The sequence below is a fragment of the Vicia villosa genome, linkage group LG1 (genome assembly GCF_029867415.1).
Source record: "Vicia villosa cultivar HV-30 ecotype Madison, WI linkage group LG1, Vvil1.0, whole genome shotgun sequence".
Taxonomy (NCBI): domain Eukaryota; kingdom Viridiplantae; phylum Streptophyta; class Magnoliopsida; order Fabales; family Fabaceae; genus Vicia; species Vicia villosa.
Window position 1 is genome coordinate 40,909,392 of NC_081180.1, and position 26,950 is coordinate 40,936,341.

The following is a 26,950-nucleotide window of genomic DNA, read 5'->3' on the forward strand; positions in this document are numbered from 1 at the left end:
GTGATAAGAGGACTTTGGTGAGTACCAAAATCAAGGGTAAACACCCAGACAAATGGGTATCAACATGGGTGCGTTGAGTAATCGTTAGCCAAGTCTTTCGAATTAAGTTTCACAAGTCCAACAAGGGACTGCTCATGCACCAAAGAAGGTATGCTCTTGAGATATTAAAGAAGTTTAAAATAGAACATTGTGATGCTGCCATTAGTCCAGTTGAACCGAGGCTACATTTGTTGAATAATAACAATGAGCAAGATGTTAATCCAACTCAACATAGGAGGCCGATTGGATTCTTGCGTTACTTGTGAAATACGGGTCGAGTTTGACGTTTAGTGTCAGTACTATGAGTAAATTCATGGAGAGACCGAAAGTGTCTCACTCGACAGTATTCAAAAGGATTCTAAGATACGTTAAAGGTTCTATTGGCTGCAGAATTCTCTTTCTCGCAACAGACACGACAGAAAATGCAATTTACTCGGTCTTACTGATTCCAATTCGTGCGGAGATAAAAATGATCGAAAGTCTACAATTAGATACATCTTTATGTTTGGTAGAACAATGATCTCATGGTGTTTGAAGAAGGAACTAGTGGTAGTATTATTGTCCCGCGAGGCAGAGTATATTACGACTTCGTTGTGTGTGTGCCAAGCCGTATGGCTAATGAATATATTAAAGGTGTTGGGCAGTGATGTGGGTGACGTTGTACCGCTCTTGGTTAATAATATTTATGCTATTAATCTTGCTAAGAACCCGATTTCACATGGGAGGAGGAAGCATGTTGAGATGAAATTTTATTACTTGAGGGAGCTTGTTAGTGAATGAAGGTTGAGATTGTGATATTGTAGAAGTGAACACTAAGTGGTTGATTTGTTGACCAAGGGGGTCACAATTGAAGTGTTCAAAAGATTGAATATGAACATGGGGATGGAAGACTTGGAGCACTTGAATTAATGTGGTGTATTAAGTGAAAACTTATAATTCAAGTGTTGTAACCGGTTATCACGGGGGTGTAACCAGTTACAGCTGAGTGAAATTCACTTTTGGGCAAGTTATTATAGGCATAATCGGTTAACGTAACGAGTTACCACTAAATAAATTTATTTTTTGTAACAACTGTAACCAATTACAAGTTTAGTGTAATCGATTACAAGTTCGAGAATTTAGTTTTTCTATTATTTGAATGGTGTTGCTTGTGTCCCAATCAACTTGTAATGTTTGTATAAATGTCTTGGAGGCATCCTCATCAATGTTAATGAAAATACACATTCTCACCCTCAATTCTCTCTCTCTCTCTCTCTCTCTCCTCTAATTTTCTCTCACTCTTCACATTCAAATCCTCCATTTCACCAATCAAATGATTCTAAGTTCTAACAATTCAGAGGTTGAATAACACCAAGGAAAAACTTACACACCACTAAGGGGAGGATGAAGCACTACAAGAAAGAATAAACCACAACAATTCCTGAATTCACTCAGAATGAATATGACCATACTCACACAAAATTACTAAATTCGTAGGAGAAAGAATTGCCACACCACAACACGAGACAAATGTGTTCAAAATACAAAAGAATGAGAATGAAGATTGATCATAGGACAAAAGGAAAAAGATTGAAAGCTTCAATCTTCTTTATTGTTACTTTTAACTACAAATGTCCCTTTTAGTTTAATTCAAGAGAAGTAGTAGCTTAAAAAAAAAACAAACAAAAAAGAAAATGGAACATAAGTAACATAAACTTATTAGATAATTTCAATCACAATAGAAAAAAATATGAAAAGAAATTCAGACATTGAATTTTCACATTTTCACAACTTTTTATAATTTCTATAGTGAAAATTTGTCTCTATAAAAATATTAAAATTTTACAAATTGTTCCAATTTTTATAGTTTGACATTGGTTAAGACAAACAAAAAATTTAAGAATTAAATTAAAATATTTGAATAGTCTAAAATAATTATTTCCCAAAAATTCCAAATTACGTAATCCTAAAATATTTTAATTTTCAAAAGGTGACGTAAAAGGAAAACTAGGGTATCCAAATTGTGAACATGGTTTGGGCTAATTCTTCAATAGCCCAATTCATATTCCTGCGGCAGCTCATTCTCAAATACCCTAATTCCTTCTATATATTTACCCACAATCATAAACCCTAACATACTCAGCAGCTTCGAAAGCCAACCAGCGTGTTCTTCTCCCACCGCGGTTTGTTGTATTCTCTTTCATTTTTTTCCTTGAAAGACATCATTAGATTCTTTTCATGTCGATGTATTTTATGTCGTGTGCCTATGATGGTGTTAAATATACTTTGAGATTAATCTCCATGAAACAAACTTTACTCTGAGGCACCGTTTTTAACCACACACTTCTGAAATTCAATTTTGATGTATTTATAATAATTATTTTTCATTGAACCATTATACAGTTTGCAAGTGACGAAAAAACAGACAGGGACATCAGATCTCCTAATTAGAGAAAATGATGACATGTCGTTGGGAATCTCTCTGATGCATTATGTATATTTTGCAATTACTATTATTTTTTAATTCATACTTTTATACCTTTTGTTGATTTGCATTGTTAAAGTTTTTTATTAGAGAACTAATTGTGCGCAGATGATGACAATATATAGACAGGGACTCAGCACTCTTATGGAGAATGTTGATTTGTCTAATGGGAAAAATCTCTGATGCCTTTGCAAAATATTTTTTTGATTATCTAATTGTCTTATTTCATGTTTTTTCAATTGCTCAATTTTGTTGTTTTTCAATTGTAATACAATTTGCAAATGATGAAAAAACAGACAGGGACATCAGATCTCCTAATTAGAGAAAATGATGACTCGTCGTTGGGAATCTCTCTGATGCTTAATGTATTTCTAAACCAATTTATATAGAAAATTTATTCTTTTAAACAATTAAGTATTTTTGTTTTAAAATTTCTCTCAGTGATTTGGCCAATGATGTACTAATTGCACGTATTACCAGATATATAATTTGATGATTAATGCTAATTGTCACTACCGCTGAGGCCGTGTTACTGTTAATTTATGTACTTCCCGTGTGATTTTTTTAAGATGTCTTTTTATTTTAGTATATTGCATCAAGCCTAGTGATTGTCATAAAGAACGGAGATTTGAAAGTTGCTTTTGTTGAAGCCTTTGTTAATCCAAGGGCTCCAAAAGCATAGTATGAAATAAACCGTTTTATGTTGGTATCAATGAAGGCAATTTATGTTGAGGCAGTTTATTGGTAATTGGATATTAAATTGTTTCACTCAGTTCATATGGTTGACTAAAATTTGTACATCCAACATATTAGTTGTATATCCAAATGGTTGAATTGGTTTAGGTGAAAAATTAAATATAGCACAACAATAAACTTGCTCAACTTTTAATCATACATTCTACTAATAAAAGAGAACCTTATTGACCACTAAGTACCTAGTGGTTTATGATAAATAAATTTTACCACTAAATGAATTGAATTGACGTTTAGGTGAAAAATTAAATATAGCACACAACAATAAATGGCCAAAACATATATGCACATCTGCTTCTGAATTGAAATCCTGCTGCACCGAGTTGATAATTCCATGCTGCACCTCCTAAACAAGATTGTAAATTAAGAGCTCAGCCATTACGGTCAATAAAACTACAACAAGGAGATGAACAGTCCTATCCCCTCTGCTGCCAAACACACTATAGGATGTGATAACCACTCTGCAATATTATTTGCTATTGAATTAACCATGTCCAAGATAACAACTTCACCTCTTCCACTGTTTTCACTACTAGTTAGAAGACCAATAACCACCAACTTCCACGATATTGATCTGTTTTGGGGAAGAAAACCTTTGAATTGAGCCAAGAGATGCCACCCTTTAGATTGTAATGCTGATAACTTTAAGGTTGACTTTGGTTTTTGATAACTTTTTTTTATATTGCTCTAAATCAATCTCGCTCTCAATAAATTATTATTGGGAAAACCTTCGAATTTTATGTTTGAACTTATAATTTATATCATGTTACTTATTTAAGTTAAAAATGTATTTATTTAATGTTTGTTTCAAAGTAATAAAGTCACTATAATACTTGGCATATTTGAAGGAAGATAAAATGATTCTTATTTAAGTTAAGCATAGTACTTGATAAAAGTATAATTGTGTGACAACACTATTGATTAAGGATCGTTAGAGGTTTTAAGGTTTGTTATGAGGTTGAGAGCTATCTCTTGAGGGATGAGAAGTTTTGTATGCGTGCATTTTTATGTTGAAGTTAGGTTGTCTTTTGTTAAGTTTAATATTAAGATATTTATAGCTGCATCAAGCATAATTTTGAGGCCTCATGGGAGATACCAACTGCTTAAAGAATGAACTTTCGATTCTTTAATATTCATGCCACCCCCCATAATAACGCGATACGAAGGGAATATTGAGGACTCTGGCAACGTATTTTAAAAAGGGGCATCATACCCCATATACGGGTGCTCGAATTGTAAAAGGGGTGACCTTAATGGGACACCGGGCGAGATATATACCTTTGTCATGAGAATTTCCAGGGGCTAAAGTGTTTTTGGTTCCTTTTCTATTGTACACTCTAAAAATTCCCAAAACTGACTTGTTAATCGTATAAAGAATACATATGGAAGCACGGTTAAAGAACAAGAGGATGATGTATACATGTAAGTAGACAGATGTAACTATTATTGTTAAAGAACAAGGGGGTTCCTCAACCCGGAGTCGATGAACAAGGTTGGTAGGCCGAGATGTACATCTTGTCAGGTGCCCGAGGCATCAGATCGGCACGATAGTTACGATAACTTAAAGGTTGCATAGGAGTTACATAAATGGAGAAGGAGTGTAACACTCTTCTCATCCAGTGTTTTAAAAATTGAACCGGACATCAAATCGGTGAAGGTATTGGGTCACTGGTTTATTGGTTGAACCACTCAGTCACTGGTTGAACTGCATGACTAAACTGGGTTAAATCAGATAACTCGGTTGAATAGATCGGTCGTTTTAACAAAATTATATGGGTATAAAATCTGTCGAACCGGATGATTCAGTTTCTACAAAATATAACTAGCACTTAAATTTTTTAAAAATAACATATTATAAATAAATTCACAAGTTTTTTAATTTAAATTCAAATTTTACACATAGGTATCACACACAATAAAATAGTACATAATTATAAAATATAATTGCAAACTAAAGTTTAATCGCAACATAATCTAATTGAATAATTTATAACAAAATAATTTCATTGTCTACTAAATTTAATTTCAATAAATGAAAAATTGTTTCAATGTTGGGATCTCCTTCTTCAATATCAAAATAATCGGTAACAAAATCAACCGCATTTGTAATAATTTTTTTTTTTTTCATTAAAATAGTCAAAACTGTTTTAATTTTTTAAATAAAAAAATTTAAAAAATACATTTAAATCGCCGGTTCACAAAAATTGTCGGTTTTCCCGATTTTAACGGTTTACACCGGTTTTAACCGGTTCAATAACATTTCCGATCCAACTATTGAACCAGACCGATTATCTGACCGGTTCCCGGTTCGACCGGTCCGACCGGCCGGTCCGGTTTTTAAAACACTGCTCTCATCAAGTGTGACGGTGGACGTTATAGAAACTTTAAAATAGTAGCTGATGGGTGGTCATTTCATGATGATGGAGTGAAAAGGCTAACTATAAAAGGGAAAGCCTCCCGTTGGGGGAAGGACGAGACATCTTAACCACTAATCACTCAATACCCTTAAAGAATACAGAAGAGCTGCAGTCCTGCCGAATTTATTTCGGGAGGACTATCCAAAGGCGTTTATCAAGAACACTTACCTTTGGCCATTTTATAGGAGCTTTATCAGAGTTTTATGTGAGACTCTAACTTTCCTACCAAAAATTATTTGAATCTCTCAGGCAATACTTAATTATGTCCCTCAGGCGAGACGTAATTGAGTCCCTTAGGCAATACTTGGTTGAGTCTTCTTAACAAGACTTAATCGATTCTTCCTGATAAGACTTAGTTGAGTCCCTAAGGCGAGACTTCTTTGAGTCTTCCTAACGAGATTTAGTTGAGTCTCTGAGGCGAGAATTAGTTGAGACTTTCTGACGAGACTTAGTTGAGCCTTTTTTACGAGACTTAGTTGAATCTCTTAGTTGAGACTTAGTTGCGTAGTCTGTTGATCTTGGACAATATTTTTTAAGACAATTACCCCGTAGGGCGAGAAATATCTCCCTATGAAAGTCCAAGGATCTTCCCGTAGAAGTCTAACAATTTAATTATCCCATTAGGCAACAAAGATCTTTATGTGGAAATCCAAAAATTTAATTACCTGTAGGGTGACAAGGATCTTCCTATGGAAGTCCAACAATTATTTGACAGCCAAAACATAATGACCTGTTGCAATATTTAATTCCACGTATGCTTCATTCTTAGTCGAGATATGTTGTTGAAAATTTCTTCAGAAGGGAAATTTTGAGTTTATGAATTTCTTTGATCAAGTCGGGTTGAAAAACTTTATCTATAACAAAATATAGCCCATGTATCCAAAGTTGGTAAAAAAAAGTTCAACTCCAAACTTCGCCAAAAAGATGGAGCCATGATTTTGGAGATATGCAGAATTCCAATCCCTCTCATGGTTGAAGAATTTGGGGATATTTTGGGTTTTCCCAGAGAAGATACTCTTTACTCTTTTGAATCACGCGATGATTTGCAGGAAGTTTTCAACCTTCATTTTGCTACCCGATCTCTATTGGTCGATCCTTCGTAAAGTCATAGAGCACCTGTCACAGTTGGACTTATTAGTATGACTTGTCATCTCGTTCATTATGTGGTTACAAATGTGATGATTCAAAGAAATTCAAACCAAATTCTATGTTGAAATTAAATATGGCTGTTACTAGGCTCATTATTACCAATCTTCAAACCTGTTGGGCTAGTAAATTGATGTAACACATGTTGGATTGTATAAGTGCAAGTTCTTGGGTGCCTTATAATGACCTCGTCACGAAGATCCTGATACATGTTAGGGGTAAGTTTGTAAGGGGAAGAATGCAACACGAGCAAATTAGGGAACCTGGATAAAATGAAGGTCTTGAAAATGTTAGAAGGTAGAGTTAATGATCTAAATGCCCACGTTGAGCTAACTCCTCAAGATCTTTTTGCTTCTCAGCAAGCAAAGTAAACAAATTTAGAAGAATTCGATTATAAAGTGCCTCCAACACCTTATACTAAAGCTTTCCTTCAAACCATACTTGCAAGTACTCAAAATAGCAACACGATGCTTTGTCATTTGATTGTTACAATCGATTTCATCATAAATCACTTGGCTCATACGAGGGCCATTGTTCCTCGTGAGTTTCATGGGAAAGATGACGATGATGTATGTTGATTTCATCTGTTTATCTTGTTTATTTGTTTCTTTTCATTGTTGCCTTGTTTATATATATATATATATATATATATATATATATATATATATATATATATATATATATATATATATATAGTTCTGGGCTGGGAAGGCCCAACACTTAGGTCGTAGCCGAATAGGCCCATTCCTATGATCATAACCAAACAAGCCCAAATCCAGTTCTGGCCCAATGCACATGTGTACTAGCCGTTGTAACCGTCAGCCCCATATGCATTCACGTGGTCAAACCCACTAGCGAGGGATTCAGGCAACTTGCCCCGAACCCTACGCTCCACTCATCCAGGATACAAGCCACCTGCTAACTCAGCCCTAACATAGGGGATTCTGGCAGTTTCCTAACACGCGGGCCTCCATTGGTTCTGGCTCAAATAGGAGATCTTGGCCTAACGTCGGGGTCTATAAACACCCTCTTTCATTAGAGGGTCAAGTAAAATTTTATTTATTCTCTCTCTACCTTGTACTTGTACTTTGATTTCTCTCTTTTCTCACTTAGGCATCGGAGTACCTTACAGGTACACCCCCCAATTCACTAGATGCAATTTGTTGCAGGCCATGAAGATCCGTCTAATCAGGTACGACCAGTGGTGCCGTCTGTGGGAAACTTGCTTCCCCATCCTTTATGAACAAAGATCAAAGCAAAAAATCAACCTTCGATCATCATGGCTGAAAATAACAACAATCACCAAAACGGTGACCCTTTCAACATCGACCCATTGCTCCATAACACCACGGCTGACGGGCAGACCCGCTTCAGGCGTGATGAACCAAATCAAACCGCTCTCGATGGGCAGACTCGAGAGACAGAAAGGAAGCTTCATCCTCAACTTAAGTCTCTCGTTGGAACGAGGACCATCAGGAACACAATTACGAGCATGTAGACGTTCCCATCCCCGAGAACTCCGACCCCACCACTGCTCTCCGGCTCACTGCCATCAATCAGACCAATCGTCTCTTACGCTAGCAAAATTAATATAAATATATATATATATATATATATATATATATATATATATATAAATAAATAAATAAAACATTTCATTTTCAAAAATATAAATATACATCATATTGTTCTCTACGATTTTTCATATTTTGAAAATGTTGAATGAATCTCTTTCAATGTAAGAAACTAAGCAATCATTTAACCATTCATGACCCATGCGATTGCGCATCTGATTCTTGATAATATTAATACCATAGAATGCTCTTTCACATATTGCAGTTGTCACCGGTAATATTAGAGATAATTTTAAAAGCAAATAAACCAGTGGGTAGACAATTTGTTCTTTGGTCTCTACGAACTTGATAGAAAGATCACTAATCCCCTATAATTCTAAAAAATTCATTGTCAGAGCATACATCTAAGAAATAGTTTTCAAGCTGATAATCTAGTGCCAATAATTTAACTTGAGAAAACTCTGAAGCGTAAAACTGAGATAAACGAATCAACCTCTCTTTATCAAACGCAGAAAATGAACTTCTTAGACTTAAACATGATACACAACGGAGCATATCATTCACTTTAGTAAAACGATTATTCAACTCTTGAAGTTGTCGACCGATCACTTCATAAAACAATTGAACTTGAAAATGATGTAAATTAGATACTTTCTCCATTTTTCTCTTTGACTTTTTTTTGTGCTGGTTGAAAAGTGTCATCCATGTTTGGAATGTCAATATCATTGTGCTCGTAAAATAATGAAACATCATTCAACAAAGAATCCCAACCATTATCTCTTATATCTTGCAGTCTTATTTTGGATACTTTTACTAACTCCATAGCATTTACAATATCTTGATCACTTCTTTGTAATGCTTGAGATAAATTATGTGTAATTCCTAAAACATTTTTCATCAAGTTCAAATTGAAAATAAATTCAAAAGATTGCATATAATTCATTAGAATTAGTGCTTCGCCTTTTTTTTAATCTAAATCACTACCATCTTCCTCAACCATTTCTAACACATCAATCATAGAAGAAAATAGAGAAACTATACTAAGTAATATACCATAATGTGAGCTCCATCTTGTTTCTCCCACCTTCTTAATTGTAATTTCTTGATTCAAGACACGTCCACTAGAGATTTCTCCTTGATGGACAAAATAATGAATAAAAAATGTAGAACTATTCTCTTTTAATATCAAGCTTTTTAGACCATTGTATTCACCTTGCATATTACTTGATCCATCATATCCTTGTCCACGTATCCTTGACAAACTTAAGCCATATTTTGCAAATAATGATTCCAAAGCCAATTTCAGTGTTAGAGACCTAGTATTTGAAATATGAACAACACTAAGAAAACGCTCAATAACTTTCCCTTCATTATTCACATAACGTATAACCACAACCATTTGCTCCTTCATTGAAATATCACGAGATTCATCAATTAAAATAGCCAATAAATCATCTCCAATATCATCAAGTATAACTTGTGTGGTGACACTTGAAGCAGGTTTAACAATATCCTTTTAAATATCAGGAGATGTTAACTTAAGATTTCCACGACAATTTTTCCAAACTTTATAAATAGGTTCATTGTAGTTAACAAGAAAGTTCATAAGTTCAAGAAAATTTCCCTTATTTCTAGATGAAATTGACTCATCATTACCACGAAGAGATAAACCTTAAACTAATAAAAATCAAATGCAATCAACTACACCGGTCAAATGAATTCGATAATCCTCTTTAACTTGATTGGATTGTTTTTACAAGATGCCTTCAATATGTTACTTTTGTTTCATTAGGGCTTGGCGATTTCTCCATGCTTGATTATGAGAGCTATTTGTATCTCCAAGATGAACTCGAAACCTTTCACTTTTTTCCAATTTGTAAAGCCTTCTGTTACAAAGGAATCACCACAACCTTTATGTTCTTCTACATGCAACCTCATAAGATAACAACATAAACAATATGCAGCATCCTCACTTTGACTATATTCCAACCAACTGCCATATTTTAAATACCAATCTGAATTAAATTTACGAAATATATCTCCAAATTTTCTTTGTGGAAAATTAATATCTTTTTGTTGACAAGGACCCTTTTGCAAATAATATCTTCTAATTTCATCTCTATCACTTGGATGATAATCTGACATTTTTGGCCTTAAACCGGGATCATTGTGAATTTTTTCCAATTCAAACTCTAATTTTTTTCAAAGGGGGCCCCGTTTTGATGCTTCCAGTTTCATTAAGTGTTTGAGGATTAGAAGCTGATGATTACTCTTTTGATTTTCTTTTGAAATACTTTTCCATTGCTTATTACTAAAAATTATAATAAAAGGAAGAAATAACACAATTAAAATTATATTCAAAATCAATTCATACTAATAGTATAAAGTTGATACACAACAATTTCAAATAAGAACTAAAAAACTCTAATAAATTTTCCATCATTAACATAATCTCAAACTCAATAAGGTAATAATATATTTTCACTCTTATTATAATAATAAAAATAAATTATAAAACTCATAAAATTTATAAAAAAATTTTACCTTTTAAAAGATCAACAATGAAAAAGAAAATAGTAATAGAGAAGCACTTTGAGAGAGGGGGAAATACCAAAGTAATTTTTTTGTGTTTGAAAAGAGTCAAGGAAAATTAATATGAATAGGAAAACAAGAAAAATTAATAGGAATAGAAAAAGAAGAGTTAATTTTATTTTATTTTATTAAAGTATTTATTTTATTTAATATATGAAAAAAAATTATTTCCTAAAAAAGGTAAGAGACGTGGTGACACACACGCGCGCGCGCGCGCGCGCGCACACACACACACACACATATATATATATATATATATATATATATATATATATATATATACATCATGGAATGGTATCAGGTAGAAATTGAATCATTATTAATTAAGTGGGGGCCATGAGAGAAGTTTATTCCTAATATTTACTAGTAGCATACTTAATATTTAAATGTATTATTAATATTACTATTATTAAAATTATGGCAAATGTGGTGGGGGTATGAGCCCACTCTTTCACAACAATAGCTCCCTGGTAAAAGGTTTTGATAATGACAAAGAGAACATATAAAAAATCGTAATCATCATCAAATAAAGAAGAAAATTTTAAATAAATAAAAAACAAAAACATTTATGGTGATTGGTGCAAAAGAATCAAAAGCCAAAGATTATCATCATTAAATGGTGTCAACTACTAAAATCTCGCATGTGATCATGTGCTCTGTTATTTATTTTTATAGGATAAAAAACGTAAAATTTAATGTGTGCTCTCGAACTACTAAGATTGTATCATATACACACACAAAATTTGTTTTCAAACTTATGTTTTCCAAAATTTCTTCTAAAACATCTTGGTTTGAGAAAAGCTTTTGAAAACCAAAGCTTAATCAATTATAATGCTTTTTCAATCGATTACACATGGAAATTCACTCTATAATTGATTATGAAACTTGTGTTCTCAATTATTGGTAGAACTCGTTCAATAATCGATTAAGGAAGTTTTCTAATCAATTATGATTCAGATCTAGCAAAATATATGCTAGGTCATAATCAATTATGGCCTTAACCTTTGCATTTACATTGAGAACTTTTTTTAACACAAACAAAAAAAGGAAAAAGTTTTAAATACTCACACAATTCAAATCCCATTTCTTGTGTGTTTGTCACCTTCAGTTGAAATCAAAGCTCTGGTCTCTTATTTAAACACTTAACACTTTGAGAGTAAATATTTTAAGAAAGATAATGAGTGCAACAAGTTGTATCAATAAAAATGAAGAAAATGGTATTGACTACTAAAATAATCCTTATATGTTTGATGAAGACAAATTTGATTACTAGAAGGACATGTTGTACATTTTTTTGTTATAACAACATGTAGATCTTTGGTATATGATATAAGATCGATAAATGACACCTTCAAACACACTTGAAGTTCTTTTGACAAGAAAGAAAATGAATAGTGAACAAAAGATTGAAATTAAAATGCATATCAAACCCATAAGTTATCTTTTGAATGTTATCGCCTTAAAAGAGTATGATAAAATTCCAAAAAAGGAATGCACAAAGAGTATTTATGAATATTTATTTGTTAACTATGAAGAAAAAATGCAAGTGAAAGAATCTAAGGCAAGTGTGCAAATGAGAAAATTTGGTTTATTCCAAACTCTGGCTTCTTGTCTCAAAGTCCTTGAATAAAAGTTACATTACTTTTCACCATATCAAGAAGATTCTTAGAAGTACCCCTAGACGATGGAAACCCAAGGTCACTACCACACAATAGGTAAAAAAACCTGAACAAGCTCCCTCTAAAGAGCTTATAAACTACCTCGAAATTCATGAGATTGAACTAAATGAAAATGGGCTTAAAAAGAAGCCATCTTTTATTGAATTAAAGTCTAAATACAAGATAATGAGTACAAAGGTGTTCCTAAGATGAAGAACCATGGGAAGAATACCCTGAGGAAAAGAATGAAGCATAAGAAAATGATGATATTTCTTCATATCCAGATAGCTTCAACTTCTGTGAAGTACTAGGAAGAAAAAAAATCCCTATAAATGCTTTCATGCATTCCAAATATTCCAAACCCAAGAAATATGAATTTGTCAAGTAGGTCATCTTCCACAAGTGCAAAGAACCCGGTCACTTTGGAAGTGAATATCCAAAGTTTGTGAAAGAGAAACCCAAAATAAATGGCCTAAAGGGAAAGAAGGAAAACTTAACAGAAACATAAGATGATTTTGATCAATCCTTTAACGAAGATAATGAAAAGCATGTTAACTTTGGTCTAATGACCAATATATATTTTGACATTGATCTAGATGACATTATAGAAAATGATAATGATGATAAGGTATTTTCACATTCGTGTTGTGATCAACTTGCTATGTCCTTAAATGAATTACTGGGTAAAATTTTGGTTATAACTTATTAAATACAGGAACCTTAAAAATGATTATGGTATTTAATCGAGCATCGTGATAATTTGTAAAAATAGATTGATATTTTGAAAATTGAAAAACAAAGCTTTAAAAAATGAAGTATCTATTCTTCTAAAGCTATTGAATGCAATTTTATTAAGTATGAAAGTTATTTTCAAGAATTCTTTTTTCAAACACACACACACACACACGTATGTGTGTATAAAAAGAATTCTTGAAAAAACTTTCATACTCAATAAAATTGCATTCAATAGCTTTAGAAGAATGGAGACTTCATTTTTTATGGGCTTAGAAGGAATAACAAGGTAGACAATAGATTTATGGATGATCCAACCTTTAAATCTCGTGATCTGAATGAATTGTGATCTTATTTTATGAAAGGGAGGTTGTTCTCCCTAAAATTACAATGAATGACAATCCATAGCCGCATGGGGGCTGTATGAGGATTATAATCTTATTATGGTGTTCGTGCAAGGTCACACAGGATTGGTGAGAAGCTTTATATATTGGTGCTTATTAAATGAATTGAATGTCCTCCTTAACCTTATGGCTGAGGTATTTATAGGAACCTCTCGAGCCTAAATCTTAGGCTCCAAGAAAGTAGTACCAACATTTTTCTCCCTCAGAAGCATGAGAAATGGGTAGTTATTTCCCATATTATATTAGAGAATGTAGCCCTCTTCCTTGACCGTCCTTCCTATATGGTTACTAGGTAGGATACATCATTCCCCATATTTTCATAAGTGAGTGAGTATTTTAATCAATAAGAAAGCGTTACAGATAATGGGTGCACGTTGTGATAAATGGGTGGGCATTGCAATAAATGAGCATCTATCTGCCATACTTTGGACGACTAGTGTTATCTGCCAGCTTTTAGTGACTCTTGCATCGCCTCCTGTATATCCTTAGCAAATATACCAATACAAAGGCCCTAATAATTGTTGATGAGTATAAAATACGGACATGAGTGAAATTACTTAAACGCGAGGATGAGTCACACTCATTATTCTCAGTCTTTTGCAAACAATTGCAAGTTGAAAAAGATTTAAAAATTGCAATAGGTAGAATTGAGCATGGTGGGGGCTTTGATGACAAATATTTTTAAATTTTGGAACTCAAATTTCCCATGATTTCTCCTTTACTATACTCCACAACAAAACAAGGTTGTAGAAAAGAAAGTTAAATCTTTTCATGAGAAGACAAGAATCATGATCAATGAGAAAAATATTGCAAAATACTTTTGGACAAAATATTTTAACATTACTTGTTACTTGTAAAATAGAATCTATATAAGACATTTTGAATAAGACTCCTTATGAATTGTGGAAAAGTAGAAAGCCAAATAATTCTTATTTCCATCAATTTGGTTGTACATGTTATATTATGAACACTAAAGAATACCTTCATAAAGTTTGATTCCAAAGCACAAAAGTGTATCTTGTTAGTATGATCTCAATGTTCTAAAACTTAAAAAGTTTATAACAAATAAATCTTAGTAGAGGAAGAGTCATCACATGTAACACCCCAGGTAATATGTGTCTAGAATCATGCTATTCGAAACGTTAACTTTTGGTACTGAAACATAAAAACAACAATATATAAAATGCATAATTACAAGATTTCGTATACATACATCAGATTGATGTCCAAGTTACAACAAAGGAATACTGAATACACAAGGGAACTAATTAATGAAGATAAACAACGAGAGTGGGGTGATATTATTAAATCTAAATAAGCTCTAGACTACAACATTAAGTCCACTCGGCTCTACAAGGTAGGCTATTCACACTCGAACTATCAGCACTCTAACTAGGTGCTATACAAGGAATACACCATTACTTAATTTACACACATATATCTCATTGTCCATTGAATGTATGACGTGCTGTACTTATTGCCTAGTAGAACATCGGGAGACTACGAACTGTGTCACTACTGCTTGTATCTAGGGATGTTCATTGATTTAGGCAAATCCGAATCAAACCAAAATCCAAACCAAACCATAGTGTTTGGGTTGGACATTTTTTTAGTTCGGGAAAAAACCGAACCAAACCAATGAAACCCGATGCTAAATCGTTGGGGCAACGAATTTCTAAAATTCTACCTGCGAGCCCGTCTACCCGATATATATTATTATTATTATTATTATTATTATTATTATTATTATTATCATGAAAGCTAATGTAAAGTTGTACCCTTTGAAAAGTAATTCTTAGTTATGCACATGCCAATTTTGAAATTGTAGTTCGTTATGAAATAGAAATGGGTGATTAGAGATGGAAGATGCGAAGAGTCATTAACAAACAATAGGAGTTAGTTTAACCAATTTTATGCCAAGTATGCTTTCATAGTTAACCTTGCTTCAATTAGGGCTTTTGAATGTTGTATCGTGGCCATGGTTCGTGGTTTAAGAAACAAAGGATATAAGGCTCAAAATTTGATTTAACCCACCCCATTCTCCTTGATTTTCTCCGATCCTAAAATTCGTTTAATCCAATGAATGTATTTAGTTTGCAAGAGAGTTTGTTTTGTTCCGATGATGAGCAGAAGCATTAGTGAAGATCCAAGCACCAATGAAGAATGTTGTTAAGATCCAAGCGTTGATGGGAAGCTTTGATGATTTAACAGTCACAAGATTATCCTTCCAATTTTGTTTTTGTTTTCTTTATCCCCTATTATTTTTTTGCATGTACCAATTTTTTTGAATTTCGGTCCAACGGAATGATGCTCTAACTTTTGTCTAAGTCAAGTTTATTTTGTTTTATGGAATTTTCCATTTGACCTAGCGAGCTTTCTCCTTTTGATTTTTTTTATAGGAAAGTTAATAATGAAGATAATAATCATTTTAATATACGACAATAATACTTCTTGTCAAAAATTAATTCCTAATAATCCTAATAAAGAAGTTTAATCTAATATTTCTAATTTTAAAAATAATATGAGATAGAAATAATAACATATAAAAAAACCTAATAGTGAAAATAACTAATAAAATTTAGTTATAATAATATGAACTAATAAAAAAAATCTAAAATTCTAATAATGAGAAATATGTCAACAGTGAAAAATAGAGTAAAAAAATAATGTCAACAGTGGAGTTTGAAGTCAAGACCTTTGAGGCTAGTAACTCCTTAAACATATTCCATTGCCAATTGTGCTATTCAATTTATTCAAAATAAAGATGCACTTGAAAACATGTGAGGTGTCAAGCAAAATTTATTTATTCATGCTATACATATAAAAATTACTGTTAAAATGTTAGTAAAATAGGACCCGAAAAATCTAAAAATACCCAAAGGGAAAAACAATTTAGAAAATAAGACGGACAAATTTTGGGGTAGGACAGTTGCCCCTATTTAATTACTCTTTGATTGAAGGGTGCGAGAGGGCGCAGTTCTCGCACGTTCGAATCGAAGGGTTATTAAATACCAGAAGACCCTAGAATTTGTCCCGAGTTTTGAAATAATTTGTGAAAATAAACACTGATATGGTTACTGGCGTTGGTAAGGTTACCATATGAAAAACATAGTAAAGCCATTATCGTCGGTAAGGTTATCGGAAAGGGATCAAGATAGTAAGGGCCCCATTATATTTTCAAACGTTCATTAAATGAATACAACTACCTTTCACATTATGTAACTCACCTATGTGATATTCAACTTCAATAAGAAGAAAATGAAACGTCATTTGTGATATTCACAACTTATATGGAGAAATGAAAAAATGGGAGATTTTATATTATTTAGAAAAATTAGTTGATGTAAATTCGATATTTTTTAATATTTGTTTTTAATGTATCTGATCAATCCAACCCAAACCAACCTGTTATTTATCGTTTGATTCGGTTTGAGCTCTATCGAAAAAATATGCAAATCCAATCCAAAGCAATTCATATATTTTTGATTGGTTTGGACATCAGATTCTCTCGAAATCAAATCAAACTGATCCACGAACACCCCTACTTGTATCATAATTGATACCTCTAATTCGTTGTCTAATAAAGGAGAACCGTAGAATCTTTCCACATGAAAGTCACTACTATCATGCAGGAGATTTGTTAAAAGTCCCATATCGGACAATATATGACCTAAACATGTGCTTATAAGTGTGGGCAATCTTCACCCTATTAGCCGGTTTTGTAGGGATGAATTAGGCCCAACCATATTTCTTAACATGATATCAAAGCCTAGTTTAAAATCCGGTGGACCACCTATTATGGTGTATGCTATCGGGCCACCCATCATTTATTTTCACGCTCTAATTGTCTAGTCCTGGACGTTATAAGTGGAGGCAATCCTAACCAAGAAAATTCTGCAGGAGAACCAAGGAAATCCCAACTCTGGAGATTCCTCACTATTCTGTATCGAGGTTTACTTTAAAGTATAGAAAAACCAAACGGAGTATCGTTACGAAAATTCCTCACTATCCTTGCACTGTGTTGGAAATGTCTCTTGTTATTGATCATAAGTGGGACGACACACACAATATGCCATCAATACTATACCATATACATGTTAGGTATACATGTTATAAGTGCTCAAGAGGCCACCAAGAAGTCACCATGATGTTATATTTGTACACTGGGCAAATCAGGTTTGCTATCCTTACACTAGAAAACCTTACACCGTATTTACACCATATGTCTTTCAAAACATTTTAGCTTGGACACAAATATCAAGACAAGAAAAATTTATTAAAAAAAAACAAAAAAGTGCATGAAACCGTATGTATATACGGTGTTGGTGTAATTTTTAGTGTATGTTTATCATTTCTGCTGGGCAAATATATGTTCATACTTGGCAGTACCTTCTGGTTCGTCAACAATGTAAGCCAACAACCGACATTTTATTGCTGACTGATGGTATCAACCAGTTAAAAATACAGGCTGGAGAACTAATTTACAGTAATATTTAGGCTATGTTTGCGAGTTTGGAGGGGAAGGGAGAGGAGAGCTTTGAAAAATAGGAAGAATTGAGTGAAAAGGATAAAAAAAATTGGGTAGGAGGATTTTGGAGGGTTTGAGTTTATTCATAACACCAAAAATCCCATAAAATGGGGGAACTCAAAAATTGTATTGAATGAGGGTTTTGGAGGGTTTTGAAGGGCTTATATAAATTTTCTAAATATCTTTTAGGTTGTTATAGTATTTTGAAAATTAAAAATTTAGTTATGATAATGACTCTTTTATCATTCTAAATAAAATCATTTTTTCAAAAAATGTCAAATATTTTCCTATATTTTTTTAAAATTTCATTTTTAGAAGCCTTCCCCTCCCCTCCCCTCCAAACTCCCAAACATAGCCTTAGAAAAATAAAACAAACTAGATTGTGAACATGTTACAGAGACAGAGACTATAACATCCAATAATGTTCAGGTTTTATGTATAAACAATGGACGAAGGTTCTGCCCCAACAAACTACCAACTCCCTCCTTGAACATTTCTCAGAAAATGAAACAGAGTGAATTCTTAAATGAATTTATAATTAAAGAGATTTATGAGAAACAACCATCTGATTTTGAAGATAAATGTGATCTTGTAAACATAAATAAGAATACATAATAAATATTTATTTGGTACTATTTAAAATTCAGCATCATGGGGATGTAGCTCAGATGGTAGAGCGCTCGCTTAGCATGCGAGAGGTACGGGGATCGATACCCCGCATCTCCAATTACACCAAGTATTTTTGATTTTGTTGAGGATTTGCTTCTGGTTTCTAAATCCATCCTTCATATTAAAAATTTCATTGTTTTAGTTTTAATTTGTTGATATAAGATTACTTTGTTTTAACTTGATTTTGGTTTTAAGAACTCATTTAAAGGTTTTGTTTCACTTTATAAATTGTCCTATAACATCAAATAAATAAGCCATACACCTAAGTTTGGTATACCAGGGCCTTAGAAAGCTTGACCCACCATTAGGGGTCTTGATATTAGTATATGATTACACTTGATTTTCTACAAAAATCAAATTTACAACTTGGATCACTAACTCAACTAAAAAAACTACTAGTAAACAAGTCAGTATTCAAGGCAACACAATATTTGTATATGGACAAACTATATCCTATATGGCATACACTATATATACAACTGTCATAGACAACCCTCTGTTAGGATTTAGGAACATCTTTGGTTTGGTCTCATTGGTGAAGAAGCAAGACAACCCTCTATTAGGATTTAGGAACATCTTTGGTTTGGTCTCATAGGTGGAGAAGCAACATAATCTGGTTCTTGCTGAGATAATTTGCAAATAATGGTCACATCATTGAAGTCACCACCATCCTTTTCAATTGATGAAGCTGGCATGAACCAATCAGTTACTGCAAAATAACGGAAATAATAAACCATCCAAGCCAACTTGTTTACTAGATGAGCAGAAACCAAAACAGAAAAAAAATGCTATTATTTGCTTACCCTGTGGTAGCCATTCTCATTATACATTGCAATCCCACAAGAGCCGGGAGTAGAATTCCAGAACTGATGTCCCGTTTCAAATAGCGATCTCGGAAGTTCATAATTGTTATTAACTTGGTAATCCGTAGTATTTGATTTACTATTCATTGTTTGGTGATGTTTCGCGTCCTCGAGATCTTGCGAAGGAGGGTATGCAAACTGCTGCTCACAATGTTGTACATTTAAGTAAGGATTTGGATTTCCATTTAACTCGTTCAAGTTGCCGTTTCCCTGACCCAAAGTAGTGACATTTGGAGAGCTTCCAACCTCAAGTTTGCCATTCCCAATATAACCGGAGTACCCTGGGAGTGAAATATCGGTGGAGCACTCCGCGTCTCTATTGCCATTATCACTGTATGTTATAGAATTGAACCAGTAAATAGATTGTAAGATGAGACACAAGGCTATATATATTATGCTCATAAGGAAAATTTGAAAAATCATTGGTCTAATTGTGAATGCGAGCTTCATATCATAGTTAACTCACCTAAATGGCAGAAATTTCGGTTCACTAGGTAACATCATCTGGTGATTATCACCGCTTAGAAGCCAAGACAAGGGTTGGGATTCTTGTAGACCAGCCATCATCAAGGGTAAAGTCATCCCTTCCGGTAACTATGAAGCAATGTAATCTCAAATAAGATTATCTCGAAGAAAATATGAAGAGATAAAAGAGAGATAGAGAGAATGCAACATTATTTACCTGGTTAGCACATTCAAGTGACATTAATTGGCGTTTTCCAAAATTTTCCTGCAATGAAAATGATATATCAATATACACCACTTCATAACTCTTAATTCCCTTAAGGGGATGAGAGCATGTTGAAGTACTCATCTAATATTTAAGTGGCTATTCATCAGAACCACTTGAAAATGACAGAATGATATGACAATCGGCACGAAACCAAATATTACCTTTTGTATGCACATCCGATTGATTGATTCCCTGAGTGAGTCTTCCATTTGTCTAAGATGTTCCAAGTTGTTGATCTTCTCAACATTACTCCAATAGCTGAGATATTGCAAATTCAAAACAAGATTACTATGATGGCCAGTTTAGGTGTTTTTGACATATTTATGAGCATAGTTTGACATAAATTGACATAAATACACACCAATTGATATTTCTCAATTTATGATAGTATTTGACATAAATTGACAGTGTCTTTATCAATAGAGTTTGTATAGGGAAAACCAGGTTCCCTCAAACACATAATTTTGGTGGTGGTTTTTTATGATGTGTGAAATGTTTGGGGATTAGGGTAGAATAACAATGTATAGTTAACTTTGTTTTACCTCTCCATTGTTATGATTAAAACAATCAAAAGCCAAATAGATTGCAAAAATATCTATAATGCTCGTATCAAACATATAACCATGTCTAAAATAAATAAAAAATTTGTTTTAGGCTTGTTTTATAGGCGTGAGAGATGTAAAAGTGCATCATCTGAAACAACTTTGCCGGCATGTAAACGAGAATATGAGGTTTAAATGAATAGTAGTTCAACAAGAGAGCAATAAAATAACACCAAAAAAGAAAAAAGAAATACTTTAACAACCAAAAGCTCCAAAGTTGCACCTCAGTCTCTGTTGTATTTCTGCAAGTTGCGCTTGCGAAACTCTCACTTGATGACTTAGATCCTGCAAATGGCAATTCAACTAGTAACCATTTGGTCTTTAAACTACCAACTTAAGATTTTGAAGTAATTTTTAACCAAGATGATGTTTGTGAATAAATTGTACCTCCACCGTTTGACTGCTGCAAGATGAAAATAAGAACAAGTCAGAATCTTCAAAACCATTTACAACAAAGAAGACATTCACAATACGATAATTACAATCGCTTACCTTGAACCCAAGAAATCTTGTATTTTTACGTCATGATCCAATTTCTTGAAGGTTTTTTTCAGTGCCTACATTTTAAACAAGTCCAGATTATTAACTTTTAAGCATTGAGAAAACAAAATGAGGAGACGACATAGTATATGCAATATGAAAAGAGCATAGTAATCTTACTTCAAGGCTTTCCATTTTCCTGCTCAATTAGAACAAGAAAAGAGATTAATTAGCTCATTCATCATCATGAATGAAAATAAAAAAAACTTCAGTGAAAGAAATTTTCTCACCGTTTGGCCCTTTCTTGTGGACTAAGTTGGGCAAATTTTGCAATAATCTCCTCCATATTACTGAAAATAAAACCAACATATGCATAATTGTTGTAAACTAAAGAATATAATTCAACAAAATGAACTTATTGAGTCCAGCTTTTTTTTAGAAAACTCTCTTATTCGACGCTAATTATCGTCTAACAACTTCTTTTGAAACAAATTTGCCCCTTTTACAGTGCGGCCTTCCTCATCTTTACAAAACCACGGGCTTGTAGGGTGAAGAGTGCCTTCCACAAGCACATGTTTAGGCCATGCCATATATTATATTGTCCAATGTGAGACTCTTAAATGATAGGCGACTCGATAGTAGAAACCTAAAACCTTATGGTAGATGGCCCACCTCCCTCAAAGTTACAAGGTCAAGTGCATAGTAACATGCCAATCAATACATGCGTATTGAATCAATTATGATTTACTCATAGAAATGCAAAATTGTTCATCATACTAGAAACACGTGACACATCATGATTCATTGATATTGTTATTACCTGCGTTCTCCTTGTAACAAGGTAGGTTTTCCGGTAGGAGAAAACATGAGAAGGAGAATATCAATATCACATAGAATTGATAATTCCTTTGCTTTCTTTAAGATTCCACTTTTCCTTTTGGAATAAGTCACATGTCTATTGCTTGTGCTCTCCAATTTCTTTATCTTGAGTTTAACTCTCCCCATTCTGCAAATTTAGGATGAACACATTTTTAGGATCAAAATGTCTTAATCAAAGAGAGAGAGAGAAATTGAAATAAATTATAATAAAACATAAAACGAACCTTGTTGAGATACTAAAGACGAATATAGAAAAGAATTAAGTGGAAACAAATATGATTTATTTTGAGGGAACATGCAGAGTAAAAAGAAAGAGAAAAAAGATGAATCTAAGAGGAAATGAATTGTTGAAGACGAAGGGTGTAGCTATGATTTCGGTGGAAAGAGTTTGGGGAACCAGAGAAAGTGACAAAAGTTGAAAATGAACGGTGAGATTTTACAACAACCATTTATCTTTCTCTACCAACAAACAAACATAATCCTCTATCTGTCACCTCCCTTACATTCAGGGAGCGTTTTACCTTCTTCTGCATGGTGCCACGTTGTCCAAAATATATTCAAATGGTGTCACCGTTTTTTCATTCTTTGCTTTTTTGCATGAAACAATGATATGTAATTATCTTTAATTTCATCACCTTTTATTTATTTTATTAAATATTAATTTGAAAATACAAATTTACCAATTTTTTAAAAAATAATAAATGTTAAAATCTACCCACTTGAAATAATCAATGTGTTAGAGATCTCATCCAAATTAATTTGAAATCCAATCATTTTATTATAGAATATTTCGGACCAATACATATTATTTGACTACTCAATCGCACTTTTAGAATTTTCTTCTAATCACTTAACTATCACGTACCTCGCTCCAGGAAATTTACACCTCAGATACATCTAACGGTCTTCCGGATTTCATGCCTGAAAGATAGCGAGGTCGTTATTCCACTCCTTATGTATAGGAAATGACATCATTTCAGGTAACAAATTTCAAATATAATTTGATTACTCTATACTCTTTCACTTAAGCGTGAGAGTGCTAACCTTACAGGTACACCTCATTCTCCACATCGAAACTCTATTCCATCATAGCTTATGTATCTCACTCATTTCAGGTTCTAGAACGGAACATGACCTAATTTTAGACACGCAGAAATGTTAAATAATGAAGTACAAATATTTTTTGGAGCAGACGTGTCTTAATGTTCAATACTTGTTTGTGTCTGACACTTCATGACATTTGTATGACAAATATCGTCAAAAAACATGTGTCTAGAAAATTAGATAAATATCTTCAATAATTTTTTTTTTGTTTTAACCATTTGAATCAGTGTTCGACACCCATATGATACTCATACAACATATGTCTGACAATTTCATGTAAATATTTTAAAATAATATATATTTATATTTTCTTCAACACATTTTATACATTTTTAAACAAATCTCATACAGAATTAAAATGCTTAAAACATGTATTAAAATGATGTTATCAATAAAGAATTGAAGACATAAATGTCGGAAGAAATAAAGACGGACAACTTTAGAAAGAGAAGCTCTCCCCTCTCTCTAAAGTTAGGGTTTCTCTCATATGATGAGAGCTGACGCCTGCCCTTCGATAGGAGTTTCTCCTTCGGCATCGGAGCTGTTCACCATCAGTATGGTTATCTTCTCTTCAATGGTGGTTCTCCCTCCACTGTAAGTTTTTCTCCATCCTTTCTCATTCCACCGAAATCCTCTTCCCGGTTAGATCGACACAACTTTCTTCCTCCTACCTCCATCAAGCTTTTCCTCTCCCCCGCCATCAACTATCAACCGCTTGGAACTTCCAAATCAACTCTCCCAACCGATGGGCCAAGGGGTTTCTGTCACGAAATACGGCCTTCTCCAGAGCCTCCACCATCAGAAGATTTGGATTTTTTGAGTTTATGTGTGTGTATTCCTGTATTGAGTACTATTGTTATGTTTGTATTGTTGTGGTTGCTGCTATGTCTTGTTTGGTTTGTTCTTAAGTTTAGATTGCCGTAAGTTTGTGCTTAAGGTGTTTGTTGAAATTACTCAAAAAAGCTTGGATGAAGGAGATGTGTTTTGGAGTGAGATTCCTTTTAGGCTGGTGCTAATCAAACTCATTCTTCTGGTCAACAATTGATTCCTCCATAATTTGTGAGTTTAATCAACCTTGTGAACCTGTATAATCGATTTGTGCGTGATAAAACTAAAGAAGTGATCCATAACTGGATAGATTTAAAGATTGTGGTTTCAAAACTCACTTGGCTCTTACGGAAGAAGTTTGATTGGTTGCTTGGATCAAGGATTTGGGTTGGTACCTCTCTATTGAATTCAAATTTCTCAAAGATTTTTGATGTCCACAGCGATTTTAGTTTAATTATTAGTGTTGTTGTTAAATTGTAGTTGGGAAATGTCCTAACACAATATCTTTGTTCATGTTTGTACTCTTTCCTTTTCATTTAATGCATGAGTTTATTTCTTATAAAAAAAAGGTTAAATTACTCCCAAGATCCTTTAAGTTATTTAATTATAACAATTGGGTCCTTCAAGCTTTTTTTGTAACAACTTTGTCCTTTTGAGTGATATCTGCCTCCTTTTTCTCTCGTTTTAATCATTTAGAAATGTTGATTGTTGTGTTTTTGGAAGCACTTCATCATTTTTACATCCCTCAAAATAATTGCATCCACAATTAGCTCATTTTCTCGATTAAAAAAGGATAATGGTGCACACATTTGATAACATAAATGACCTAGTTGTAGCAAAAATAACATGAAGGATCAAACTGTTACAATTAAATAACTTAAAGGACCTTGGAAGTAATTTAACCTAAAAAAAAAGAGACATAAATGTCAAATAATATCATACATAGGACTGTCGATGTCCTCTATTTTTAAATTATCGATGTTGAAATGTCTTAATCGTGTTATATCCTAGTGTTTGTGTCCAAATCGTGTCGCATCGAGGTATTCATGTATTAGTCTTTGCTTTATAGATGTTTAATTAAAAGATGGCAAATTCTTAGGTACCCTCTTGTTTTGAATGGGTACTGGTATCCAATTGAAATGGATGAATTAAAAATGGCCACTTGTCTTATTTAATTGATATTTTATTTAATAGTTATTTTTAAAAAAATTAAATAAAAAATTTATATAATTACAGATATAATTTTGGCCACGTGCAAAATTCTGTTTTCCCATTTGTTTCTTTATTTTATATTTTTATTTATTATTATTAATTATTAATTGTCTGGTTTCAGATGAGTTATGAACGGCGGGGCTGGATTGTATTTTCTATGGCAAGTAATTTTCTTATGATGTGTTCGTTTGATTTCGAATCGGGCTCTTAATTCTGGTGGTGATATGGTAGATCCGGTTCCGGTCGTGTTCGTCGTCGGAGTTTCTCCTACTCCTGTCATAGGTGGCCTCGTCGGCGCAAGGAGATTGAACGGAGGAGTTGTCTACGTCGTAGGATTTAGCAGCTTCAACACTGTAAAAATCTTGAAAAAAAAGGAAATTAATTTCAATAATAATAGATAGATTTATTTCAATATGATTCTATTTTTTTCAGATTTCGTTAATTTGTCATTGTTGAATTTGTATAGTGGAATTGGATTATGTGAATTTGATGAGAGGTTTTGTTGAATAAGATTTTTGTGATTTCAATAAGACTTTTATGGCAATGTTCACATGGAAGATCAAGAAGTTTATTGGAATGGTGATAGAAGCTGGAAAATGTTAGCTTGCTGTAATAAAAAAATTTGGAGGGGTTTTTGTGTTTGAAAAATATGTTAAAGTGTAGAAGTTTTATACGTGAGTAAAAAAAAATTTGTGAATGAAATTGTTAGTGGTGAAGATTTTCTTTTGTTTTTGTTATTTAGTGATGATGTGAGTTCTGATTTTGTGATGCATTTGTGAAGTTTATGTCAATGCTGATGAAGGTTAAAGGTAATTATAATAATGGCGAAATTATAGTGAGGCAATTTCATGATTTATGGATGGTCATTTGGTTTTGGATTGATAGTTTTTGTATATGAGTGATGTTAGAATTTTTTGAATTTATAAAAGTGGAGATGAAGAAGGTCTATTACAAGAAGAAGAAGGAAATATTGAGTTTCTTAAAGAACATAACGAGAACAAAAATAAAAAAGTGGAATTGTTGGTATATTTTTTAATTTGTTTAATTGATTGGTCTGATAATTATTAATATAATGATTTTTTATAAATAAAATTAATATTAATAATTAAAATTAAAATTGTATAAGTGAACCTATCAAAATTAGACATGTCAGACAGGATACTGGTAAGTGGTACCCAATAAAATTGAATGGGTACAAAAGTGTTCACCTTAAAAGATTGCGGGAAAAAAGTATAATATATATTTTTTTAAATAAATGTTAAAAATCATTAAG

The 26,950-nt window shown here is 32.9% G+C and overlaps 1 long non-coding RNA gene, 6 other non-coding genes and 2 pseudogenes across 7 annotated transcripts; 7 read left to right on the forward strand and 2 right to left on the reverse strand.

Annotated features, from left to right (window-relative positions):
- The first annotated feature begins 1,979 nt into the window (after positions 1–1,979).
- On the forward strand, positions 1,980–3,251 carry LOC131604784 (uncharacterized). The gene is made up of 2 exons (XR_009284647.1): positions 1,980–2,201; positions 2,422–3,251. It is a non-coding gene; the product is annotated as an uncharacterized LOC131604784 (long non-coding RNA).
- On the forward strand, positions 2,276–2,348 carry LOC131645484 (small nucleolar RNA Z267). Its single transcript, XR_009297102.1, has one exon. It is a non-coding gene; the product is annotated as a small nucleolar RNA Z267 (small nucleolar RNA).
- Positions 2,422–2,510, forward strand: LOC131645489 (small nucleolar RNA R44/J54/Z268 family). Its single transcript, XR_009297106.1, has one exon. It is a non-coding gene; the product is annotated as a small nucleolar RNA R44/J54/Z268 family (small nucleolar RNA).
- Positions 2,605–2,692, forward strand: LOC131645490 (small nucleolar RNA R44/J54/Z268 family). Its single transcript, XR_009297107.1, has one exon. It is a non-coding gene; the product is annotated as a small nucleolar RNA R44/J54/Z268 family (small nucleolar RNA).
- On the forward strand, positions 2,778–2,866 carry LOC131645488 (small nucleolar RNA R44/J54/Z268 family). Its single transcript, XR_009297105.1, has one exon. It is a non-coding gene; the product is annotated as a small nucleolar RNA R44/J54/Z268 family (small nucleolar RNA).
- LOC131645572 (small nucleolar RNA snoR122) lies at positions 2,951–3,029 on the forward strand. Its single transcript, XR_009297173.1, has one exon. It is a non-coding gene; the product is annotated as a small nucleolar RNA snoR122 (small nucleolar RNA).
- Positions 3,252–8,521: 5,270 nt separating the features above from the next.
- On the reverse strand, positions 8,522–10,695 carry LOC131619808 (uncharacterized; annotated as a pseudogene).
- Positions 10,696–18,960: 8,265 nt separating this feature from the next.
- TRNAA-AGC (transfer RNA alanine (anticodon AGC)) lies at positions 18,961–19,033 on the forward strand. The gene has a single exon. It is a non-coding gene; the product is annotated as a tRNA-Ala (tRNA).
- An 801-nt stretch (positions 19,034–19,834) lies between these two features.
- On the reverse strand, positions 19,835–23,054 carry LOC131604788 (agamous-like MADS-box protein AGL65; annotated as a pseudogene).
- Between the last annotated feature and the right edge of the window lie 3,896 nt (positions 23,055–26,950).